This window comes from Ictidomys tridecemlineatus, unplaced genomic scaffold, assembly GCF_052094955.1.
Source record: "Ictidomys tridecemlineatus isolate mIctTri1 unplaced genomic scaffold, mIctTri1.hap1 Scaffold_749, whole genome shotgun sequence".
Classification (NCBI taxonomy): Eukaryota; Metazoa; Chordata; class Mammalia; order Rodentia; family Sciuridae; genus Ictidomys; species Ictidomys tridecemlineatus.
This window is the reverse complement of record NW_027525451.1, coordinates 168,274-194,314: the sequence shown is the minus strand read 5'-3', so window position 1 is coordinate 194,314 and position 26,041 is coordinate 168,274. Positions and strand designations below refer to the sequence as shown.

The window sequence follows — 26,041 nt, the reverse complement described above, 5'->3', positions numbered from 1 at the left end:
GGACTAGTGACCTTATAAAGAGACATGCACTTACTTTCTCTGTTCTTCACCATATGAGAATATACAATGATTGCTCTGCACACCAGAAAGTGGGCCCTCATGACATTGCATCTATTAGTATCTTTGTCTTGAACTTCCAAGCATTCAGAAGTGTGAAAAATGTTGCTTGAACCACCTAAGATTCAGTAGCCCAAACTGACTAAGACAGTGAGTACTGCCATCTTAACAATATTGAGCTTTTCAATTCCTGAACATGGGGTAGCTTTCGATTTATATTACATTGATTTTCACTTTAATACAATCTGAATTCCTGGAACAAATCCTACTTGGTCATTGTGTTAGTCAGATTTTCATTGCTCTGACAAAATAGAACTTGGGGGAAGAGAGTCACTTTGGCTCAGTTTCAGATGTTTTAGTCCATGGTCAGCTTGCTACATTGTTCTGGGCCTGTGGTGAGGTAGAGTTTCATGGCAGAAAGGTATGACACAGCAAAGCTGCTCACCTCATGGCAGCTGGGAAACACAGAGGGAGAAGAGGCCCTGGACAAGATACAGCCCTCAAGGGCACACTGCCAAGGACCCACTCCCTCCAACCAGGTCCCACCACTGTCCAATAACCCATTCAGCTATGGATTTATGGATTAACCCATATAGAAGGTCAGGATTCTCCTGATCCAATTACTTCCCCAAAGACCCACAGCTGCACTGGGGACAGTCTTCAACCCATGAGCCTTTGGGGGGCAATTCAGATGCAAGCCCTGACAGCCATGGTATCTATTCCTTTACCTTACAGAGTTCTGCAGCCACAGTCATCATTGATATTGGTCTATAGTTTTCTTCTAAAGTTTTTCTTTGGTTTTGGTATAAGGCTAATACTCTCCTAAAAGAATGAGTCAGGAAATGATCTTCTACTTTTTTGGCAAGGTTTGGAAAACATTTGATAGAGTTTGCTCGTGAAGCCAGTAGGTCCCAGAATCTTATTCTGAAAGTTTTTTAAAAAATATTATTTATTTTAAAAATTATTATTTAAACTATTGACTGTTACAATCTCTTTTTTGTTATGCCACATTATAATTTTGTTTCTTCTTAGATTTTGGTAGTTTTTTTTTTCTAGGAATTTGACAACTTCATTGATATATCTAATTAATAACTGTTTACAGTATTCTTTTATGATTTTTATGTCTATAAAATGGTTAGTATTGCCCCAATTTCATTTCTAATTTCATCAATTAGAGTCTTTTCTTCTTTTCCCTTGGTTTGTCTAATTGAGTCTGCCAATTTTATTGATTTTTTTTCAAAGAATGAACGTTTTGTTTCCATACATACATCTTATTATTTTTGTATTGTCTCTCTGATTTTTTCTTTCCTCCTAGCTTTGGATTCAATCTTCTTTTTTCTAATTCCTTAAAGTTGAGTTATTGGCCTGAGATCCTTTTTAAACACAGGAATTTACAGACATAAATTTCCTGCTGAGTCCTTTGCTACATCTGACTTTGCTACATCTCCTTCTAAGTTCTATTACATTTTCACTTTCATTCATCTTAAGTATTTAAAATTCATCTTTAAAAGTATTTTCTTTGTGATTCTTTGACCCCACTGGTGGTTTAAGCATGTGCTGTGTAATTGCTAGTGATCATCAGAGATCTCCTTCAATGCCGACACTCAGGCTGATTTTTTCCTTGACTGTTCCCTCACTACTATACATTCTTGATCAATCTCCAGAGTTCCTACAGTCACATTATGCTTTCTACAATTCCTTAGTTAATTGGCTAATTTTGTAGAGGAATGGGTGGTCCATTGAAGCTCCCTGTACACCATTTTTCTCTGACATCTCTCAGTATTCTATTTTTAATATAAGAAAGGAGGTGAAAAGTCTATCTACCTATTTTGTCTACATAAAAGTTAGGGGAGAAAAAGTAAGTCATACACAAGGATAAAAGCAACCTTTCTTATAAATATAATTTATTTTGTAGATTATGGATCTACATATTATAAATAATTATAAAAAAATAAAATATTAAACAAGCAATACACAGGAGCTGTGGTTATAGTTCAGTGGTAGAATGCTTGCCTAGCACGTGAGGAGGTGCTGGGTTTGATCCTCAGCACCACATAAACAAATAAAATATATGTAATGCAACTATTTAAAAAAAAAACCTTACAACTATTAAAAAAAAAGCAATACCCAAAGCAACTGTTCCCAGAGACAAAGTTGCCCAAGTCTAACTTTATGCTGAGAAGTTGAGATTTGGGTTCAGATATCCTAGAATGCTACAATCTTATTATTATGCTAAGAGAAGCAGAACATAAAATATCTAGCAAATCAAACATTATTCCCTCCTACTAACACCTTTCTCAAGGAGGAAAAATAGTTTTGCCATCTGTACTCCAGGTTCTGTCTAATAGTGAATAAACCAAGGCTACTTTTTGGAGTAATGATGAGGGAGAAATGTGCCTGTTAGAACAAGGCTATATGTTGGTTCACATTTTCCTTTCAAAATTAAGTTTCAATAAAAAAAACTTACTTTTGCAAATCATACACACTATGGGTGCTCTACCACTGAGGTACATCCCAAGCTCCTTTAATTTTTGAGACGGTGTCTTATAATCCTGCTGTCTTAGCTTCCTGAGCAGCTGGGATTATAGGTGTGCGCCATTTTGCCCAGCTCCCTGCATGTACTTGAGTAAAAGTGTCCACTAGAACTGAATCCCTCAACTCCTACATTCTATTACCACCACCATTTATCCACTAATATCTGAGTCCCACATCTCATTTTCAACACTTATTGACCATTCTGTTCCTTTTAAACTGTATCTCGAATCCAACTCTCATTTTATATTACTGACCTACTGCCTCAGTCTCATTGTGTATTTAACTGTACTATCCAATGAAAAACCTTGCCATTTCTGCCCTCCATTCTTAGCTTTTTCTAAATCCATTTTCCATTATGACTTCGCAAAGCTTTTACTAAAATAAATTGAGTGAGGACACTATTTTGCTTATATCCATTATTTGTTTCCCATCATCTACAGCAGTGATTTTTCAATATATTCCTAGAAGATTCAAGATCAACAGAATTGCCTCAGTTTCTAGGGATTAAGGCAGAGCCTCAATGTATGAGATTACCTTGTTGACCCAGTTCTTCAACCTTCAATTGGCTGCTTAATTTCTTTAAATATTTGTGCAAGTCTCTTTGTAAAAAACATTTCCCAAACTCTTTGTGTGTTGCTCCTAGATTTCTATTCAGACTTAATTTACTAAATGAAACATTTCTAATTCAGCACATTGGATTCAGAAATGCTTGTGAATATAAATGAATGTGAAAATATGTAGGTATATGAACATGGAAGAACCCTAATTCACCCACCTATAGAAAATATACATGAAATTGCTATGAACCAATCTATATTCATTTAGAAAGTTTAGCATTAAATCTTTTTTTAACATATAGGTATATATTCACAAAATATAAAGTTATATATAAAATACATATATTTATATGTAAGATCATAGGTATCAAGGAATTGAGAATCCCTGAAGTTTCTTTTTTTGACCACACCTTTATTCTTTTTTGATAATATCCTGTTATCCACACAGAATAAGAAAACACAAAGAGGAGAAATTGTTGCAATTTTATTTCATATTTTAAAATTATTTGTCTCATATGCTTCAGTCATAAAGTGAACATAAATAAAGATACATATAGGTGCTTTAAACACTGACAAAATCTATAACAATATATATTTTCAAATCAAATTTCCTATTTTTACAATACAACGAAAAATTAAGTTCATAAAAAGATTACATACGAAAATATAATAGTATATTAGTTCATTCTCTGAATATATGGCTCTGAAGGTAGGTTAAAATATTCTCTTCACTTGAAAAAAATCCAGACACTACACTGCATGTAGATTTAAGTTTAGTCTTCCTTCCGTTAACAGTTTATTCAGTGTGAATCACAGAAGATCCATGAAGGGTCATCACTTAAGAAACTCTCCTTAGGATCACAATCAAAATTGAAAGCCTGGTTGAGAAGCATGGAAATGCCGGCTCTTGATACAATGAGGAGACATGAGTATTTGGAACTCTGGTACCACTCTGGCTCTTAACTAAACTCCTTAGTAACCTCAGGGCAAGTAGTACCTCCCTCTGATCAGAGAGAAGTCCTTACTGCTGAGGACACTGGGTCTCCGGAGTGGATTTGGAGAACACGTATACAATAGGGTGTGATTTCTTACAAGGTTCTTTTTCCAATTTGCTTGCAGGTTCTTTCCTTTCATTAACATCTGTTTGAAGCATTGACTCAGTGGCTAACCTACAGGCATTAAAGCATCCACTCTGAATTCAAATGTAGTTAAGGAAAAAAATAGAGAAACAAACCCGTAATATATTGAGTCTCTAAGGAGGAATGGTGCTATTTTTTTTTAATAAGAAAAAAATTAGTCGACTCCAGTACCATTAAAATACTAAATGACTCTTGAAAGAAATTATTCTTATCAATAGACTTGATTTTTAAATGTCTAGTAAATATGTTAAGGTTGATAAAAAAGGCCTGTTAAGGCCTAGATTAAAGAATTAAATCTGATGAGATATCTATCATGATAAGTACACATAACACAAAAATTGAAATGCTGGAGCAGTATTTTAAAGATAACATGACACACAAAAGGCCCATGCACAAGATGAAAACATCATGGGATCCTGGCTGCACAGATGTCTGTCTCAGACAATGAAAACACACTCAAACTGAGTTTCAACTAGGAGAATAGTTAAAGAAAAATATAAACAGTGGGGAGATAATAAAATAGGCCTGCGAACACTTTAAAGAAGCGCATCAATTAAATTTATAAAGCATGCAACAGTGAAGTTTCAAATAAAAGCCACTTGTTATAAAATCATCTTCAGATTGTGTATCTAAGTTAAGCATGCAAGACACAAGGTTGGAAATGTCTGCAGTGAGCAGATGGACTCACACACATGCAAAAATAAATAAATAAATAAAAATAAAGTGTTTTGTGGTATTTTATTTGTTTTTGTTTAACTAGCAAGGCAAATAGTTTCCAATATGCAATTTGAGTCAAACAATTTAATTAGATACATTGAAGCAATATTTTTTTCAAGCACAAATGGCAGAAGAAGAAATGAAGGCAACATAGCTGGCAAGATATGCACTGATCGGTTCTGGAAATGCACCTCTGGAAGACCATACAGGCCACACACACACCCACACCGTGAGCCACGCAAACCCGCACTGGCCATATGCACACTCCCACAGTGAGCAACACACACACATGCACGGCCTGCAGAACTCGCCTCAGAACAGTTAGCACTATGGGTACTGTCAGGTAGCATCCATTTGTCATTTCCTCAAGAATATCAAGCTCTTATTTTATGTGACTTACAACATTATAAAAAAACTCAAGGAAGGAAATAATTAATTAGTTTTCCTTACAATAACAATAGCAGCTTGAGTTTTATCATTGTTGAGTACATTTAGAAGCACTGAAAATTTAAAGAAAAATCAGATAAAACATACAAGGAAGTTCTTTTACATACGATGGACTGTTTTACTTTTTCGATCAAATGTACACAGAAAATGCCTGACTCTGTTCCCTTCTTTCTAAGAACAAAGTAGCCCTAGTAGCACCTTAAAAACCTCACTTCATTGGAGACAACCCAAGCTGGCTACTTTCACAGAAACAAGTTTGAATTTTACATGTCTAAAAGTATTTATTTTTAATATACCTGCCATTGCATTACACAACCTTCATCTTGATTTCCCCTCCATTTCCCTCACTCACTTCTGTTTATCCTACCCAGATCCTGCTGTGCATGCCCAGTACTCCAGCTGCAGCCAGTTACATCCTCTTCCCTCTGTTCACTTGCTCTTACCTTCTCACTTCTATTCCTTTTAAAGGACAAGGCCCTTCAACTGGTCCTTCAGATACACATATCTGACACTTTCTCTTTTAAGTCACAAATTCAATTATGCAGAAATTGGAGGCTTTGATGTTTTAGAAAAAATGGAAACAAACTACCTTGGATATTTAAAAATGTCAAAATAATTAAAAGTAATGTCTGAAGGACTGGTATAAACATCATCAAAAGCCATAGAAAACTTCACCTACATTTTCTTAACTAAACTGTCTTCAGACTACTGTAAAACCTTTGAGAAGGTAAGCTGATTGTTCCTTCATGGCTACTCCTTTACCAGGAGAAAAGTAATAGCACATTTATTCAAACCAACAAGAGAGATGTGTGGCTTTCTAATGACTCCCTTCTTCAGGAGTCCTTTCCCCTTGCAATCATTTTTGTCTTTCTCAAAGTTTTAGAGAAGTTGAAGGCAGGCAGATGAAACTGGGGGATTAGACTGCATGCAATATTGAGAAGACAGATAAAGAGACAAAGAGCATAGCTCATGCAGCGAGAAGGGAGAGAAAGGGAGGGCTGCTGGCTGACTTGAAAAGAGGACACTGACCTGAGAGAGCTGGGCGTGTTCTCACTTCTTTCACTTAAGGCTTGAGCAAGCTTCACACATTTCTTCTCCTTCTTTGGCTGCTGCACATCCACGGGCAGATTTTTGTGAGGAGAGAGAGGGGCAGTGGGAGTGTTTGCAGATACTGACTTTTCTAACTGCAAGTCATCTTCTGAAGGGTTAGGAAAGGACTGTGTCTCCTTGTGAGGTGGGAATCTAGAAGTTCCTTCCCCGGCAGCACCACTGGCACATTCGTCTTCAGCAGGGGTCACATCCAGAGGTAGCACCTCCCACCTCTTTTTGAGTATAGGAACTTCGATTTTCTCTGAGAATGAAAACCATTAGAAAAATCCAGTCAATAAACAAAAGACAGACCAAGGGAGAGCAGTTATACATAAAGTCTTTTCCTTTTTTCTATTCTTTCAAAATCCATTCATCACCTCACTGAAATCTATTTCTTTTTCCTTCTTTTTCATAGACTGCATTAATAAAAGCTTTTATAGATTATTTTGAGCATAAATTTTTCCTTGGGAACTCAATACAGGAATTCTAGGAATGAATAAAATGTTCTCTTCTGGTATTTAGATAAAAAATTCTAAGGGGAGATGGTTCCTAAGGGTGACCTTGGTGCCATGGAGATAAAGATGCAGTGGCAAACAGTCAAGGAGTTTAGGGTCAAGTCTGGCACTTAGCGCTGGATGACCTTAGGAAAGTATTTAATCATCCTACATTTTAAGGTTTCTAAATCTGCAAAATGCGGATTAAAAATACTTACTTTGCTTTGTCTGTTACAAGGATTAAATGAAAAGAACAGGTCAAACTCTAAATATTGGATATCCCTTGCTGCTCCTCTGAAACCCAGATCATCTGGATTTACTAACCATCCTCCTGTCCCTTTGCTGTGTTCAGTTCAGCACACTACCCCTGGAATTCCTAATGGGTAATTTTTACTCACAGGAGCTTACTAGGATCAGGGAAGAGAAAAAGGACAAAAGAAAGAGAAGTCTTTTAAAACAATATAAAAAACTTCTCATTGTTTACATTTTCCCCACTATTGACCACAATGAACAGAGTTCAACCTGTCAACAGGGCGGGGGCAGAAACCCGTTGAGAATCCTTAACCTAAAACATGTTGACAATACCTTTTGGGGAGGGAAGGGAGTTAGGACCATCACATTCATGGACTTCTTTACATTTGCCCTTTTATTTTAAAATTTATACATAGTAAAGTTCCTTTTTTGTAGTATACAAGAGGCAGAGGGTGTATTGGGCTATTTTTTCTCGGTGATGTGACTTGCTCTAATAACTGTCCAAACATTTTTCCTTAAAGGCTAGAACTGTAAGAGAAGAGGTCGGGTAGAAATCTCCAGTGATAAATCCCCTACAGAACGACCAAGCTAAATAACTATATGCCACAAAAATACATTCACAAGAACTAAGAAAACTAGAAAAGGTAAGTTAGACTGTGAAGCCCACAAGGGGAAAGGTTCCCTGTTACTGCAACATTTTGTCCCCAAGCTTTCATGGTACCACCTGCAGAAAGCCCCCAGAACTCAGTGTATACACTGAAAAAAGTAAGCAAGAAAAATAGATATTTGACTTCCTCACCACCAGAGTCCCTCTGTGGGAGTCTCACTGCATGGGCTCACAGCAAGCACTGAGAATACTCCATGGGATGCTCCTGAGACCAGCTAGAAGGAAGGAGAAGTAGGGCTCGAACTAGCACACAGAACTTGGCACTGGCCCTCCATCCCTGCCAGAGGAGACATGCTAGCAGACAGAATGTTTAGAAATGTTTACTGCTGGAGGCAAGGTTCATAGATCCTCTGGACTCAAGAACCTGACTGGCTCTCCCACATGCCTTGAGTGTACTCCATGAATCTCCCATGGGTCCATCCAGGTTGGAAACTGCACCAGCAGCAGAGTTGTCAAAAAACCTGCATCTAACCTGAGCTCAGGGTGCCCTCTAATGCTGAAATGGAATACCATAGGCAGTCTGCTAAAAATGTCTAAACAAGCCTACTGGAGTAGAATAGTCACAAACAAGTCCAGATTGGGAAAAAAAAAGGAAGAGATACCTAATTCATCAATGCAGAGACAAAGATATATGTTACAAGGACTAAGAAGAGCCAAGGAAAGATGTCCTTATCAAATGGACAAAACATATTGCCAAAGATAAACCCAAAAGACATTCATATGCATGATTTGGCAGACAAAGAATTTAAAATATCTGGTTTAAAAAAAACTCAAGAAACTTCATGAAAACAGAGGACCAATTAAGAAAAATTTATAAGGAGACATTTAACAGATTGAAATAATTTTAAAAAATCAAATTCTGGAGCTGATAAATAAATGAAATAAAAAAGCCACTGGTGGGCATTAATAGCAGAACTGATCAAGAAGAGGAAAGAATTGGTGAGCTTGATAACAGGCTATTTGAAAACAGAGGAGAAAAAAGAATGAGAAGGAATGAAGAAAATTCATGAGATCTCTGGGACACCATTAAAACAGCAAATCTATGTCATTGGTGTCCAAGAGGATCTAGAGAATGACAAAAGGTTAGAATTAAGTTTATCCAAAAATATAACAGAAAACTTTCCAAATCTAAGATACAAACACCCAATTACAGGATAATCAAAGGTTGCCAATCAGATTCAACCCAAATAACTCTCAAAGGTCAAAGACAAAGAGGACTATGAAAGAAAGCAAGAGGAAAGAAAGAAGAAAGTGACACAGAAGGGAATTCTAATATGACTGGTGGACTTCTCAGCAAAAACCCAAAGGACATAAGGGAATGAGATGATATCCAAACTGCTGAAGGAAAAGCATCTGCCAACCAAGAATAATGTACCCACCAAAGCTTCTTCAGAAATAAAGGGAAGACAGACCTTCCCAGACAAAACCTGAATGCACTATGGCAACAGACTATCTTACAAGAAAGGCTGAAGGGAGTTCTTCAAATGCAAAGAGAAAAAAAAGATGAGAATGTCTAATATGAAAACATCTGAAGGTATAAATACCCACAGGTAAAAGTGAGCACTCAGATACATCCAAAATAACACAGGAACTAGGGGATGTAAACCATTTATATCCTTAGTAAGAAGCCTAAAGGACAAAACTAATACAAATACAGTAATCTGCTAAGGGATATGTAATATAAAAAGATGTAAATTTTAACATCAAAAACTCAAAATATGGGAGAGAAATGGAGTTGAAGAGTAGAAGGCTTTTTTTCTTTTTTGCTTTTGAAATTAAGTTGTTGCAGCTCAAAATAACCTGTTGTAATTATAAGATGTTCTGTGAAAGCCTCATGGTAATCACAGAACAAAAACCTTAAATAGATACACTGAAAATAAAAACCATGGGATCAAAACATGCTGATAGGAAAAAAAAATCACTTAACAAAGGAAGACAGGAAGATAAGAACAAAGATGTACAAAACAACCAGAAAACAAGTAATTACATGACAGTACCCAAATCTGACTCTGCTGCCTACAAGACACTCACTTGTAAGGAATAGATAGAGAGTGAACAAATGGAAAAAGATATTCTATTCAAATGGAAACCAAAAGAGAGTAGGAGTGGTTATACTTAAATAAAATATGCTTCAAGTCAAAAACTAAGGAGACAAGGCCATTACAGAACAAAAAAAGAGTATACAACAATTGTAAATATGTCTAAATACATAAAGCAAGCATTATTAAATGTAGATCGATAGGCAGCAATTTTTTTGCGGTGATAAGGTACTTTAACAGCCCACTTCTAGCAATGGAAGAACATCTAGCCAGAAAACCAGCAGAGAAACATAAGATTTAAACTGTACTCTAGACCAAATGGAGCCAGCAGAAGTTACAGACCTTTCCATGCACCAGCTGCAGCACATTCTTCTCAACTGCACATGAAATGTTCTCAAGGGTATCATGTCAGGCCACAAAAGAGAACATCAGAAACTATACAAAGATGTAAAAATTAAACATACCTAGAAGCAACCAATAAGTCAATGAGGAAATTAAAAGATAAATTTAAATATTTCTTTTCACAAGTAAAAATGAAAATATACCAAATATGCCAAAACTTTATGCTTTCAGCAAAAGCAATTCTAAGAAGGAAGTTTATAGCAATAAACTCCTAGTTCAAAAAAAGAAGGAAGAGAACAGCTTAGTGGTGGAGTGCTTGCCTAGCACATAAGATGCACTGGGTTCAATCCTCAGCCCTGCATATAAACAAAATAAAGGTTCAAAAACAATTTAATTTTTTTTTTAAAAAAAGAAGGAAGATCTCAATGTCTCATCTCAATAAACTAGAAAAAAATAAGAAAAAAAAATAAGACCAAAATTAGTAGACGGAAGAAATGGTAAGGATCAGAGCACAAATAATCAAAATAGAGGAAAAAAAGAAAATAAAAGATAAATGAATAATTGGTTTTTGAAAAGATAAACAAAATGAATAAATCTTTAGCCAGACCAAAAAAAAAAAAAAAAAACTCAAATAAATTTTAAAAAATCAGAGGTGAAAAAGGAAACCTTAACTGACCTCACAGAAACAAAAAAAATTTTAAGAACTAGTAAATACAAACAAATTGGAAAACCTGAAAAAAAAAATTCTGGAGAGCAGAAGGCAACAGCATATCAAAATAATTAAATACCACGATCAAATGGAATTCACCCTAGGATCAAAGAATGGCTTAAAACACAAATCAACAATCTGATATATCACATATCAGACAAAAGGGCAAACACCATAGGACCATTTCAATAGAAAAAAAATTGATAAAACTTAACATCCTTTTTTGATAAAAACTCTAAATAAATTAGGCATAGAAGGAACACATCTCAGTATATTAAAGGCCATAGATGATAAACCCACAGATATCATACTCAACAGGGTCAAAATCAAAGTGTTTCCTTTAGGATCTGGAACAAGACAAGGATGCCACCAGCATTCACTGTTATGACTCAACACAGAACTTGAAGTCCTAGCCAGAGAAATTAGATAAAAGGAAGAAATAATAGGCAGCCGAATTGTAAAGGAAACCGTCCCTGTTTTCAGATAATACAATCTTTTACACAAAATTCTGAATACTCTACTTAAAAACTATTAGAACTAATAAATACAGTAAGGATATAAGATACTAAAGCCAATATATAAAAGTCAGTAGTGTTTCCATTCAAAAATAGCAAATTATCTGAAAAAGAAATAAGGAAAGTAATCCCATTTATAAAAGCTATGGTTTTTTTAAAAAAGTGAAATAAAATACCTAGGAAAAAATTTAATCAAGGAGATGAATGAGCTCTACAGTGAAAACCATAAAACACTGGTGAAAATTGAAAAGACAGAAAAACATGGCAAGATATCTCATATTCATGAACTATAAGAATTAATATTGTTAAAATATTCATTCTACCCAAAGCAATCTATAAATTCAATGCAATCCTCATCAAAATTCCATAATTTTCTTTACAGAATAAGAAAAAAATAATCCTAACCTGTCTTAAACAATAAAATTTCAAATAGTCAAAGAGCAGAAAGAACAAAACTGGAACAATCCTAGTACCTGACTTCAAAATATACTACAGTGCTAAACTGACCAAAATAGCATGGTACGGGCACAAAAACAGTGAAGAGAGCAATGGAGCTCAGAACACATACTGAGGAAAGGACAGTCCTTTAATAAATGGTGCTGAGAAAACTGGATCTCCACATGTAGAACCATGAATATTCATTATTTCTTCATTGAGAACATTCTCAACTTCTACAAAATCAACCTTTTTTAAATTTCACAGATGAATAGGATCGTGTAGTGTTTGTCTTTTTGTGCCAGACTTCTCTCTTCTCATATACAAAAATCAACTAAAAACTATAAAATTACTTGAAGAAAACATAGGGAAATGCTACATGACCTCGGTCTGGGCAAATGTTTTTTAGACAATCCCTCAAAAGCAAGAGAAACAAAAGCAAAAATAAGCAAACCGGATAATATCAAACTAAAAGTTTCTATAGCAAGGAAAACAATCAACAAAGTGAAGAAAAACTACAGAATAGAAGAAACTGCTTGCAAATTATACAGCTGACAAAGCATTACTATGTAGTATCTATAAGGAACTAAAAGAACTCAATAGCAAAAACCCTTCATATAATCTGATTTTAAATATGGGCAAAAGACCTGAACAGACATTTTTCTAAAGAATACAGAGGTTTACGAAAAAATTCTCAACACCACTAAATCACTAAACATCAGGAAAAATGCAAATTAAAACCACAATGAGAAACTATTTCACCCAAGTTAGAATAACTATTATCCAAAAGAAAAAAAAAAGAAATTCTGGTGAGGATATGGAGAAAGGAGAACTCTCATATACTGTGAGTGGGTCTATAAATTAGTAGTCATTATGGAAAATAGTATGGAAGTTTCTCAAAAATTAAAAATAGAATTAACATGTGACCCAGCAATCCCAATACTAGGTGTTTGTGTGTGTGTGTGTTTTTCCAGATATCTGAACTCCCATAAATGGAAAAAGAAAATGTGATATGTATAATAGAATACTATGCATTCATAAAAAAAAGTATGAAATCCTGTCATTTGTGACAACTTGAATGACCTAAGGCTCTTGTGTTAAATGAAATAAGTCAGGCACAAAAAGGGAAACACTACACGTTCCTATTCATCTGTGGAATCCAAACCAGGTTGATTTTGTAGAAGTTGAGTGTTCTCAATGAAGAATGAATATTTAAGGTGATCACATGCTAATTACCTTCATTTAATCATTACACAATGTATATATAAATAGAAACATAATAAATGTCCAATTATTATATGTCAATAAAAATATAGAATTCCCAATATTTAGTTGGAACATGGCCCCTGAGAATCAAGATTGAATTTTCTCAATCTTGCCTTGCTGTGACAGCAAGGCCACATAAATCAACTCTGCTCAATGGGATACTGGCAGACAAACACAAAAGGAGTCTGAATCCTGCAATGCCTCCTAGACTTTTATTGGCGGAAGAATAATCACAAGCACTTAAACCTAAACTGTGTTTAGATCTTCTATAAATAATCTGAATTAGCATAACTTCCAACATTAGCTGCTTATTTAACTTTTCGGTATGACAATATGACAATATGCTACGATAAGTGGATAAGCCTCAAGTGACAGTATGATGAAGCCTAGACATCCAAAAAAGCCACATATCACATTCATGCATATCTAGTTCCCTTTGAATTTTTCAGCTGTAAATTTCCCTTATTAACTACAGATTGATAACCACAAAATTGGTTTGTAATGAGATTTGCTAAAAGCTATAGTTTGAAAAAAATGTTGATACACTTTCTCAGTGCTACTTAGGACTTAAAAGACAAAAACATACGAAACTTGCATACCTTCAGGTTCATACTTCAGCTTTAATTCATCTAGCTTAGCTCTCAGTTTCATATTTTCACTTTCTGCAAGCTGAAGGCATCTTTCATTTGCAAAAAGTTTTCGCTCGATATCCAGGGCCCGCTGGCTCTCAAACAATGCTTTCCTCTGCTGTATGGACAATTCACTTTTGCTGCTTTCATTTTCTTTGCCACAGTAACAGAAAAGAAGAACCAAGGAATGTTAATATATAATTTTGTGAATAACTTAGTGGGATGAATCTTTAATTTTATATTTGAACACTTGGTTAAAAATATATTTCTTTGGGATTTCTAGTAACAAAGAAACAACAAATAATTAAAGTTTAACAATAGCATCCCCTGCTGCCAAAATTCATACATTATTCCAAGGTGATTCATGCATAAATTCCCTTTAAGTTATGAGATACTTATTCTTGAGAAATTTGGATTATAAGAATATTTTCTACATGAAAGTCCTTTTTACTTACCAATCTAAAAAGCTAAACACAAATTATTTACTGAAAGTATTCTTCAGTAATTAGTAATTATTAAATCTTGCATAAAACTCATGTATTACACAAAGACATGTTATTGACTTTCTTTTCTATGGAAATTTCTTTTGGCAATTTGAACTTAAAAATTTGTTATTATTTGAATACCATCTATTAAAATAAATAAAAAGTCTTTATCTTCCATCTGCCAACCCAGACACCTACTTTAAGTTCTCAAGCTTTAGCTGAAGTAAATCTGTATAATAGGTGTTATCTTCCAGAGCACCAGAGTTGCCTGAAGGTTTTAAATCCATACTTTCATATAAATTCTAAAGAAAGCAAAAATTCTTATTACTTACATAACAAATTAGGTTACTGTATGCTTATTAACAGTGGCAGCAGCCACATGTTAATCTCTCATCCTTTGACAAATACTCTTCAAAGATCCACCCACTTACCTGAGTGCAGTAGGTACAAGAACCACCAGTCCTTCCTCAGGTAAGAAAAGTGGCTCAAGGTACTACCGGCAAGTAAATCAAGAGCTAGATTCTGAATCCAGATCTAACTCGCACTCATATCTCTGAGTCCCAACTATACCTGTCTTAGGATTTCACTCTCCTGGCTTTTAGAATGAGAGAAGCAAATGCTTTTGGGGTTGAATTCTGGTATGACAAAGCTATACAATGGAAAAATACGAAAAAAGAGAGGAGATTCTTGAGGTTATTTTTGGTATCCACGCTTTAAATATTCTGATTCACTCTTTGAATATTTTCTTTACTGGAAAAAAAAAGCAGATGTTTAGAAACTTGCAAAGAATTTCAGAGATTGCACTTTTTAAAATCCTCCTAATTTAAGGTCACAATTTTCAAAGTATAGCACAAAGCCCCAGGGATAGACTACATATACCTGCCAAGTGACACACTGCAAATTTAGCTAAAATTATCATATTTTTAATAGTTTTTAGAAGAAACAGAGATAAAGTCATATAAACAAATTTTTCTTCAAAAATGTCAAAATAAAGAAAGAGAAACTGTTCCAGATTAAGGAAGACTGAAGAGACTTCATGGTAAAACATGCAACCTTGGATTAGGCCCTAGAATTGAAAACACTAGATTTTTTTTTTCTTTTAAAATTTGCTTAGGGTATGTTTTCATCAGCTTTTTTTTTTTTTTTTTTTTTTTTTTGTCTCGGTGACCAAAAGATCTAACAAGAACAATGTAAGGAGAAGTTTACTTGGGGTTCATGGTTTCAGGTCTCAATCCACAGATGGCCAACTCTATTGCTCTGGGCCCAAGGTGAGGTAGAATATCATAGTGAAAGGGTGTGGGGGAGGAAAGTAGCTTAGAAAATGGTAATCAGGAAGCAGAGAGAGAGAGCTCTCTGCTCACCAGGGACAAAATTCCAGTCACTCTTCCAGTAACTTAACTCCTCTAGTCACACTCTACCTGCCTAAAGTTACTACTCAGTTAATCCATTTAAGTGGATCAATCCACAGATCAGGTTAAAGCTCTCATAATCCAAACATTTCTCTTCTAAAAATTCTTGCACTAACACAATAGCTTTTGAAGGACATCTCATATCTAAACCATAACAGGGTATCAATGATAACTGGCAAAATGTAAAAAGTAGCTTGGTTAATAGCATGGTTCAATGCATATCAATGTTAATTTGTAATTTTGACCATTTGCTTATATCTCCAATAACATCATGGTGCTTAGGGGTAAAAGGACGTCTAGTTTGGAACTCAGTCTCAAAATTTAAGAAAAAACATATAAAAACAGAAAAAGTTATAAATCAAGCATACAAATAAGAAATAGGGAGCTCTGAGTCAAAGGCATGTAGGAGTACTTTCACTTTCCTAGAAGTGAAAAATAAAATAAATTTATTAGAATTTATTAAAGACATCCATAAATTCCAGTGGATATACAATGTTGAATTGACAAAGCTCTAAAATTAATGGAACAGATAGCACTAAAAAATAATTACTGATGACATTCAGGCAAGAAATCTCACTGACATAACACTGAGCAGAAGACAGAAACAAGGGTATATATATTACATGATTCAATTTATATGAAGTTCAACAGAATGTTCACATAATGTTGACACAAAGTTAGGAGGTGGGAGCACTTCATTTCAATGGGGCTTTTCTGGAGTGCTAGGAATATTTTATGTAATCTGATAGTAATTGTAAGAATATACATATACAGATATAAATGTGTGTGTGTGTGTGTGCGTATATAAACATATATATGTTAAAACTCACTGAGTTGTACACTAAAGATATAGGTACTTACAAACAATAACCAGATAATAACAACAAAAATAGAATAGATTGGTTTGTCTTTGCTTTAGTAAAAGAAGCATGGTCAATAATACTGAAAAGCAGAGACAAGAAAAAAATAATTTAAAGATTGGGTCAATATGTACTGAAACTGAAAGTCAATTATACGATGAGAAACCTATTTAAACTGAAAATTTAAGATATTCAAATAAAAATCCAGCCACATCTTTTCAAGATATTATACATACCTTAAAGTTCTCCAGATTTCTAATTTCACCTAAAAGATGTTTTATTTCACCGCTCTTCTGCTCTAACATGGAAAACAACCGTTCCTGCTGCTCAAATTCAGTTTGAGATCCTTTCATCTGTAGCAATGTAGCAATCTGTAACTAGAATCCCCCCACCACAACAAAATTGAGATATTCTGATAAGCATATTTCTGGAACAATTTGTATTTTGTACTAATACTATTTAGAACTTGTTTTAAAAACTAATTAGTTATTTCTAGTCTAATAATTGGAAAATATACATCAATTAGTTTTGTTGTAGACATAACTTTGGAGTACTTCTACTTTTTAATGATATCTGAAGTCTTTAATATAGTTTTACCTAGTTTGTGATACAAAATTGAACAGCATGACTGTGGTCCAGAGGGTGTCATTTAACTGGTAAGTAAGCCTGGATAAATGTGGCCTGCTATTCACCACCTATACTAACTCCTGTTAAAGCGATTTCTCAAAATTCTCCATTAGCTTTACTTAAGTAGGGGAAATTGTTAAGCAGCTCAGTCACAAACATGATATTCACAATGATAAGAATGGGAAGTACCATGAGTATTTTTCTACACTTTAACCTCAAGACAGTTCTGAGAGGCAAGTTCTATCACCTCTACTTTGTAAATGAGGTATGCCTTTTAGATGCTCTCAGAATATATGTCCCAGGTAACACAACTAGCAAATGACAACTATGCTTCAATCCAGTCCATCTAATTTCAAGTTCAATCAGTGACCTTTCTCAGTTCTCTGGTAATACTGACATCTTGAAAAAAAAAATCTAAACTTTCTTCCAAACACCACCTTAGGAACATCAGGCAGAACAGACCATACATTGGAATTCTAAGGACTGCTATAATCTTGGGATCTTTCTAATTGCCATAAGGTTTTCTGTTACTTCTTATTTGTGTGCAGCAACAACCAACAAAACCCTTAAAATTAAAGGGGTTAATTACATGCTTTGAGGAGCTGCAAGAAAAGAGAACCCTAAATAGTTCAAATTTCCATCTAAAATAAGCCTTCATGAGAAGTGAGAAATGGCAAAAGCTAGTCTCATTTGATGCGGGAACCCAGAAAGACTCAGAATAAGTAAGAAACAAACACTTTTAAATTCCTTTTCCCTATTCTATAAAGATTTAAACCTCCCTGGCAAGGTTAGTGAATGATCATTAAAATAAACAATTAGTAGTTGTTAAACACATTAATGTTTTTCCAAGATTAACTTTTTGAAAACATAAAAGTATCTTATGATCTACCTGGAATTTCTAATTTTTTAAAAAATCATTCAGTTCTAGAAAAAAATATAAAAGTATACCCCTTGAAGGAAAAGATGGATTTTGTGATATATTTATCTATGTAATGCTAATATGAAGTAGTTTTAACAAACATTTAAGAGCGGTAATTCCACACCTTCATTCTTTGCATCTGTTCTCTATTAAATGCATTTTGCTTCTTTAGTGACTGATACTTGACTTTCATACCGATAAGCTGGCGTTCCATTGCCGTCCTTCGATCTTCTACCTGGAAAACATTGATATGTTTAATTGTTCTTGTACTAAATGAAATAATAGTTTACCCAATTCAATTATTAGAATACTTGTAAGTACCTCTGCAAACAAAGAGTTGCCCTTACTATTGGGATCCAAGGCTTGCTAGAGGGCCTGGCCCAATTGCACCTGCAGATCTTGATTTGCTACACGAGCTTTCTAAATTCAAAAGAAAATAATTTAGCTAGCAGAGATTAAATTAGCATGAAAACAATTTAAAAACTGGAAACAATACTACTGTAATCATAATACCTCTAAGGCATTATAGTATAAAACTGCTTCTTTCTCCCGCTCTTCTTTTTCTTCTTTAAGTCGGTCTACCTGGCGCATTAAGTTAGTACTAAGACGTTCTAGTTGTTCCTGTCTGTACTGTAGTTCATTCACTTCTTCCTTGAGAGCATTCTATTCAACAGAAATTGAAAGACAAAATTCTCTTGAAAATGCTTTCATTTAGCAGTTGCTCAGCTAACTTATCTGTAGTGGTTCACATTCAAATTAAAACTACAAAAACCTGTCAAAGTTGTCAGATACCTATTAAAATTTTAAAAATTACTTAATTTTTCAACAGGGAACCAAACAAAAGGCTCTAGAGACTGCTCTTTCTGACTGTGAATTCAGGGCTTTAATTTTTAATGACTCATAGTCTGAAATGAAAAATCTATGTTCACATAAATTTCAACTTCCACTGTACTATCATTTTATATTATGACACAAACTAGGATCAGAAAATGTCTATGTCCTTTCAGAGCTTTCATTAATCTAAAGGTACTGTCTGCCTTATTTAATCAGGTCACCTAATACTATTTTTTTAAATAAAGTAATTCACCTAAACTACATAAAACATTTTTTGGATAGTTAGATAAAAGTAGGTCAAAAAAACATTTCTTGCCTCACACTAGCTCATTAGAATTATTATAAAAACACATAAAATGTATGCAAAAGAAAAATTTAAAAATTTAAGAAAACACATGCCATAAAAATTACCTTCACACTTTCCATTTCAGTCAGCTCGACCTGAAGAGCCAGCATCTCTGAAGACATGCTTTCGTGGACTCGCTCAGACATCATCCGTATTTCCTCCGATTTATGAGACAGGAGTTCCTTCTGGTGGTCTACTTTGTGCTTTAGCTGCTTTTCACTAAGCCTAGCTTCATCTAACTCTCCTTTCAGTTTTTCTATCTAAAGTAAAAAAAAAAATCACAATTTTATAAATCAAAAGGTATTTTCTTTCTGTAAAATATCACCGAATGATCTAAACTTGTACAAGAAACTAGTAGAGCTTTCAAGGACACTCCAAAAGTGACCCACCTTGTTTTATAAACAGTCCATTCTAGCCATCCAAGTGGTTTGGATGCATTAAAGCTACCAGAAGCACTGTGTAGCTGTGTAAACGATGCTGTGACCAGCCATGCAGAAGCAGACGCCTGATTGGAAGGCTACCACAACAGTCTAGGGGAGAGGGGATGGTGGGGACTAGAGCCACAGTAGCCTACATCAAGATTCTGTTGGCCAAATCCCCACAACAGGCTGATAAATTCAACATGAGAAGAGAAAGGTACTGGGGGAAAAAAAAAGCCAAACTTTTGGCAAAAGTGATTTAAAAACATCAGTAAGACTGAAAATTTTGTATTGATATACTCTTTGCTCTACCACCTAAGCCATCTCTACAGTTGGTCCTTACTTCAGGCCCTGAAAAAATATCCCCTATACTGCTACATTTGTTTATGTAATGAAAGCTACATGAAAAATAAAAAAAACAACAAAAAAAAACCCACCAGGAGAAATGAAAATGCATCATTACCAGTCGTTACTGTCTAAAACCAGATTAGTTCCAGACAAGCTAGACTATTTGTCAGTAATGTGCAGGATGACTATGTATTTCACAAAAGCATTATTTGTTTGTTTTACTGTCTATTAGGAAAAAATAAACCAACTCAAATATGTGATTTTATTACTAAAAATAGAAAAACACTTAGAGCTAAATCAATAAAGAATTAAGGCAGCAGTATAGCTTGTACACAGACATGGAAAAAAATCTTAGAAGATATTACATAAAAAAATCTAAAAATTGAAAGAGACTTCTGAGAAGACAATAAAAAGTCAAGCGAGTTTTGAAAGAAAGGGTTTGTAAAAGTCTGGATTCCACACGAAGAGGAGCCATGGTGAAGTTCTGGATTCTTAAGTAGCAATCTGAAGGCTGGATGGGTGGGGGTGCTAGAAAGGAATGGGCATTCATGAACAGCTGTTGTCTATTTCGTGTTTATGTATGAAGTGGAGCTAGTATGTAATGTGTCATCAGATTATGTAGAGACTCAGTGACACAGAATTTGGTGTGAGGAAAACTTGCTTCAATTCACAACTGACAATTTCTAGCTCTCACCTTGTCCAATTTGCTTGATCTACCTAAACATTGGTTTTCTCATCAGTAATATGGAATTAACAATAGGATTTCCCTTAAAAATATATTTTGAGAACTGGATCATATTTTTCCTCAAAAAATAAATTATAAGGTATCAATACTAATATATAGTAATTTATAAGGAACTACTGATTTGTTCTACAGAATTACAAAGCACACCACTAGCTGCAGTAAAGGCTAAGGGACAACTCTTTCTGAAAGGAGACTGCTTGACTATGACCAAGGATGCCTCAGTAGTTACTAAATAAATGGATCATAAAAAAATTGCTGTTATCAAAATTGGAAAATTATATGTAATTAGAAGGCTATATTGATACAATTCTCACTTTTATAAGTCATTTTATAAGTTTTTGTTTCTCAGTGTTTCTACTCTCAACATTAAAATGACAGAAAACTGATCTATGCTATTTTCACAGTGATACTTGAGAAAAATCTTTATCACCTTACATTAACAGATGGTTGCATCAACATGGGGTATTTTTGCTCTGAAAACATACATATATTCAAACCTTGTTTTTTAGTTCATTCACTTCCTGTCCATGGCTTCTGCTTAGCTGCTCTTCTAATTGTTCTAGCTGCATTTTTTGTTGTTGCTTAATAGCTTCACATTCACAGCTCAAACTTTCTAACATGCGACTCTTGAGCTCAACTTCTCTCTGAAGAGTATATTTTTCTTGTTGATAATTCTGAAAATAGATGCAATTACAATTCAATTACATAAAAAAATCACTTAAAACTATTACATATAATCAGTTCTAACCTTCAACTGGCTTATTTCTGTTTTATACACTTGCTGCTTTCTGAGGTACAACCACATGTTAAATCTGGAATAACTTTGTAGCTCATCAGTTTTAGTGAATCCCTAAGGTATATTCTGAAAGTACAGTAATGTCAAAAACACTCAGGCTGAAGTTAGTACAGGCATCAACTCTAGAAAAGATGCAAGGTAACCACTTTCCAATCTGGGGCTCTGATGCCCTAGTAACCCGCAATGCAAAACGTAACTGGGGAGGCATTCTCTGGATTCCAAAATCTGAATAAAACTTTGTATGATGAGTACCATCAGGCTATGTTAAAATGTCCCTGGTTTTGGCTACATTATCAACTGTCACAGCAGCATGTCTTATCTCATGCTGACCCAAAACTAGGCATTTGTTTGACGATTAGGAAAATAAGCTACTTATTATTTCGTACAGTTTGATAGCACAATCTTCAAATCTGGAGTCCATCTGAGAGAGAACACGAAAAAGTAAAGGGACTTTTGGTAACAAAAGACCAGAAACAAAGTCTTAAGCATTCAACCTTCCATCTATTCCACACATACTTACTAATAACCCAGCAAATATGCCAGGTAACAGAGAAACTCAGGTAAATATAAAAAATGATGCCTGACTTCAAGGAGGATCAATGTCTAAAGGAACAATAAACACACAATTCAGCAATTACATTAAGTCACAGTAACTGGTAAGTGCTAGCTCAGAATACACTTCCTGAAAAAAGTAATGTCTATATTGGTTTTTAAAGTATTAGGACACATGCTTACATACTACGTTCTGATGCAGAGAACATCATAAAGTGAATAACTGTTTAACTAGTCAGATCATTCAGGTGTCTGAGCTCCACACACGATCAGATATCATTTGCATTTTATATGCAGGGGATGTTCCAAGACCCTGGGTGGATAGCTGAAACCACAAGTTGAACCAAACTCCATATATACATATGTACACACATATCTTGATGAGTTATAATTTTAAATTAGGCAAGTTAGAGATTGGTAACATAACTAATAACAATTATAATAATATGCTGTAATAAAAGTATGTGAATATGATCTCTCTCAAAATATCTCATTGTACTATGCCTAGGTGAGGAGAGGAAGTGAGGTGGAGCAGGTGGGATAAAGTAGGATGGCACCAGATTTCCTCACACTATTCAGAATGGCATGCAATTTAAAATTTATTATTTACTTATGGCACTTTCTATGTAATATTTTTAGACTACAGTTGTCCAGAGGTAATCCACACTAAGAAAAGTGAAACTAGAAATAAGGAGGGGGCCTACTGTATGGTAAAGTTCATGATAGAGATATGGTAATTGCTTCACTACCCCATAGAAGGCATTGACAGAGAAGTATTAGTTCAAACTCCTTCATGAAGCTTTAAAGTATAAGATAAAATGAAACTAGAAAAAAGACCTAAAACAAGTAACATTATTTCTCCAAAAGCACTTCCACTTTTGATAAGTTATTTCTCCAAATAATTATATATAACATGGTTTTATTTTCTACTATTAGATTTTTAATTCTTTGCTTTGCTTTATAATTAGGTATTGAGCTCGTGGTCAAGAACAGTACCATATGGAAAAACAAGAGCTGTCATTAGTAACTTTTACCTGCTATATTTATAATTTTCAATTTTAGTTTATACCACTGAGGATTTACTAAATTAAACTGATTTATTCATTTTTTCAATAAATATTTTTGTGCAAAGCACTAGAGAATATAGCAGTGAACAAGACAAAATTCTTAAGGACCTTGCAATCCTGGAGATAATTAGTACTGCAAAGAATTAAGAGTGAGTGATGCTATCAGGTGAAGTGGTGCACACCTGTAATCCTGGCGGCTCAGGAGGGAGGCAGGAGAATCACAAGTTCAAAGCCAGCCTCAGCAAAGGCAAGGTGCCAAGCAACTCAGTGAGACCCTGTCTCTAAATAAAATACAAAACAGGGTTAGGGATGTGGCTTAAGTGCCCCTGAGTGCAATCCCTGGTAATTATACACCCTGAACTCCCCCCACAAAAGAGTGAGTGATGCCGACTTTAGTTAGGGCTGGACTCTATGACATTTAACTGAAATCTGAAGATTGAGGATTCAATCTATGAAGAGTGGGTGAGGAACAACTAAGCAGGAGGAAGGAGCTCATATAAACCCATAAGGCAAGACTAGGATAGCCTGAACAAGGAAAATCAGTTTCCTATGTTTGCAAAAGTCCAGCAGAAGTCAAATCACATAGGGATGTATAAACCCTCAGACTGTCTTTTGTAAATACAATTGAAAGCCTTATGCAGATTGAGAAAGGAAATGACATGATCTCTGTGCTTTTCCATGAGAAAGAATGATTCTACATTGAGAAAGAATGATCTAAATGGCAATGATGGAGCAGACAATCTGGTTAGAAGGCTGGGAGAAAGAAGACAGTGGCCTAGATAGATGTTTTATAAATCATGTCCCTAAGAATTTGTGGACTAAATGTGAGATTTCTAGATCTTTGGGTCAAGCAACTGAATGTCATTCAATTTACTAAATAAATAAACTAAAGACAGAGAATGTTTGATTAGTAGACAGGGAATTAAATATTCTGTTTGTTTATATCAAGTTTGAGATACTCTTAAGTGGGCAATTGAATACATTAATTAAGAGTTCAAGGGAGGACTATTGCTCCTCCCTTGAACTCTTAATTAATTGTTAATTAAACAGTTTAGGTCGCTAAACTACTATGGGGGCATTTAAATGATATTCAAAGCTCCAAAATAAGTGAGGTCACCTATGAAGAGTGTGGACAAACAAAACTTAGTGATAAATATGGTAGGTAAATTGAAAGAGTAAACATAATTGAAACTCGGAAGACACTGCTTTGGAAAGAATATCAGGAATTCATTAACTTATTCACCTTTAATGAAAATGGCATAGATAGGAAATTAGATCTTCAGAAAATAAAATAATTACTGCTAGACAAAATAAACCTTCAATAGCTAAGCACACCCTCACAAACAGAGGAATCCATAGTCTTACCTCAGTCATGGTCATCATTTCATTACGACATTTATCTAATTGATTTTGCAATTCACTTTGGCTCTCCAATAGTTGTAAACCATACTGTGCAGCTTTTAGTCGCTCTTTTTCAACCTCTTTGAGCTTGCTTCGAAGATCTGCAATATCTGCCTCCATGTTCTTTTCCTGTTTTAAGACTATTATAAATAGAAGAAATACAATTTTTTGAGCTTAAACAAAAAAGCCCCCTACAATAAAACCAATAATAAAGGAACCATGTATCCCCAGTGCTACTATCATATAAAAACATAATATTGAGATTTTATTCCTGACTTGTAAGGAGTCAAATTTGCATTCTTTTTCTAAGAATAAAAATTGTTCTGATAATTTTTTTACTTGAGTTGAGACCAAACCAAAAAGAACAGAAAAAAAAATACACTCAATTGTGCTCCTAAGAAACTCAACATTAGGAAACTATTCAATTGTTCAATTGTTATACGTTAAATGTCCATAATTACTAAGGTAGAATTAGTCTCATAATTGTGTTACTGTCAAAATAATCAAAGTAAAAAGAGAGCAATGACAGAAACCAAGAAACTTTATGGTATGCATGCATGACTGCTACTTAAGAGTATAAAAAGACAGTTTTAAATCAGACTCATAAGATAAAGTAAAGAATATCCTGTCTTATTTTTTATAGTAGTACTACTTTGCTGAATGTATTTGTTTCATTGAAAACAGATTCACAGTATTTTTCTAATTACTCTTAACAGAGTATGTAAAATAGAAACTATGTTCAGAGCAATTTCCAGGCTAAGCCTTACAAGTTTATACATAGGATAACTGTACTTTAACTTAACCTCATTTATTGTCCCTTCCTCTTTGGCCCTAGTCCCTTTAAGCCAAACTGAAACTGGACTTTGCTTTCATAGAGCATCAGATGATTCCCTATGTCTTAATTTTATAGAATCATGCATTTAACAAACATTTACTGAATGCCCCATTAGCTAGGCTTCATTCTGGGCACTTCAGATCATTATGGCGCAAAACTGGCAAAGTTACTCATTCATTAAACTTACATTCCAAGAGGGGAAAATAATAAGTAACAGCATAATAATTAAATACATTAGAAAATAGAATTGGAAGGGAAAAAAAAGCTCAAAAGAGATAGGTGGTGTAAATAGGAGGCAAAAGATGGGAAATAGGTATGCATCATTGTGTGGAAGAAATGTTCCAGGCAGATGGGAAACCCTAATATGGAAAAAGAGTCCAAGATATGAGCTAGAATTTAGGTCACAGATAATAAAGGAGCCGGCAGATCAGTCCATTATAAAGAGTTTGGCTTCTAGCGTGTGTAAAATGGGAAGTCACTTCAAAGTCTGAAGTAGACAATTTGGTAAA

At 34.5% G+C, this 26,041-nt stretch overlaps 1 pseudogene; it reads right to left on the bottom strand.

The window, feature by feature from the left end:
- Window positions 1-3,932: 3,932 nt before the first annotated feature.
- On the bottom strand, window positions 3,933-24,830 carry LOC144374556 (protein Spindly-like; annotated as a pseudogene).
- Window positions 24,831-26,041: the final 1,211 nt, after the last annotated feature.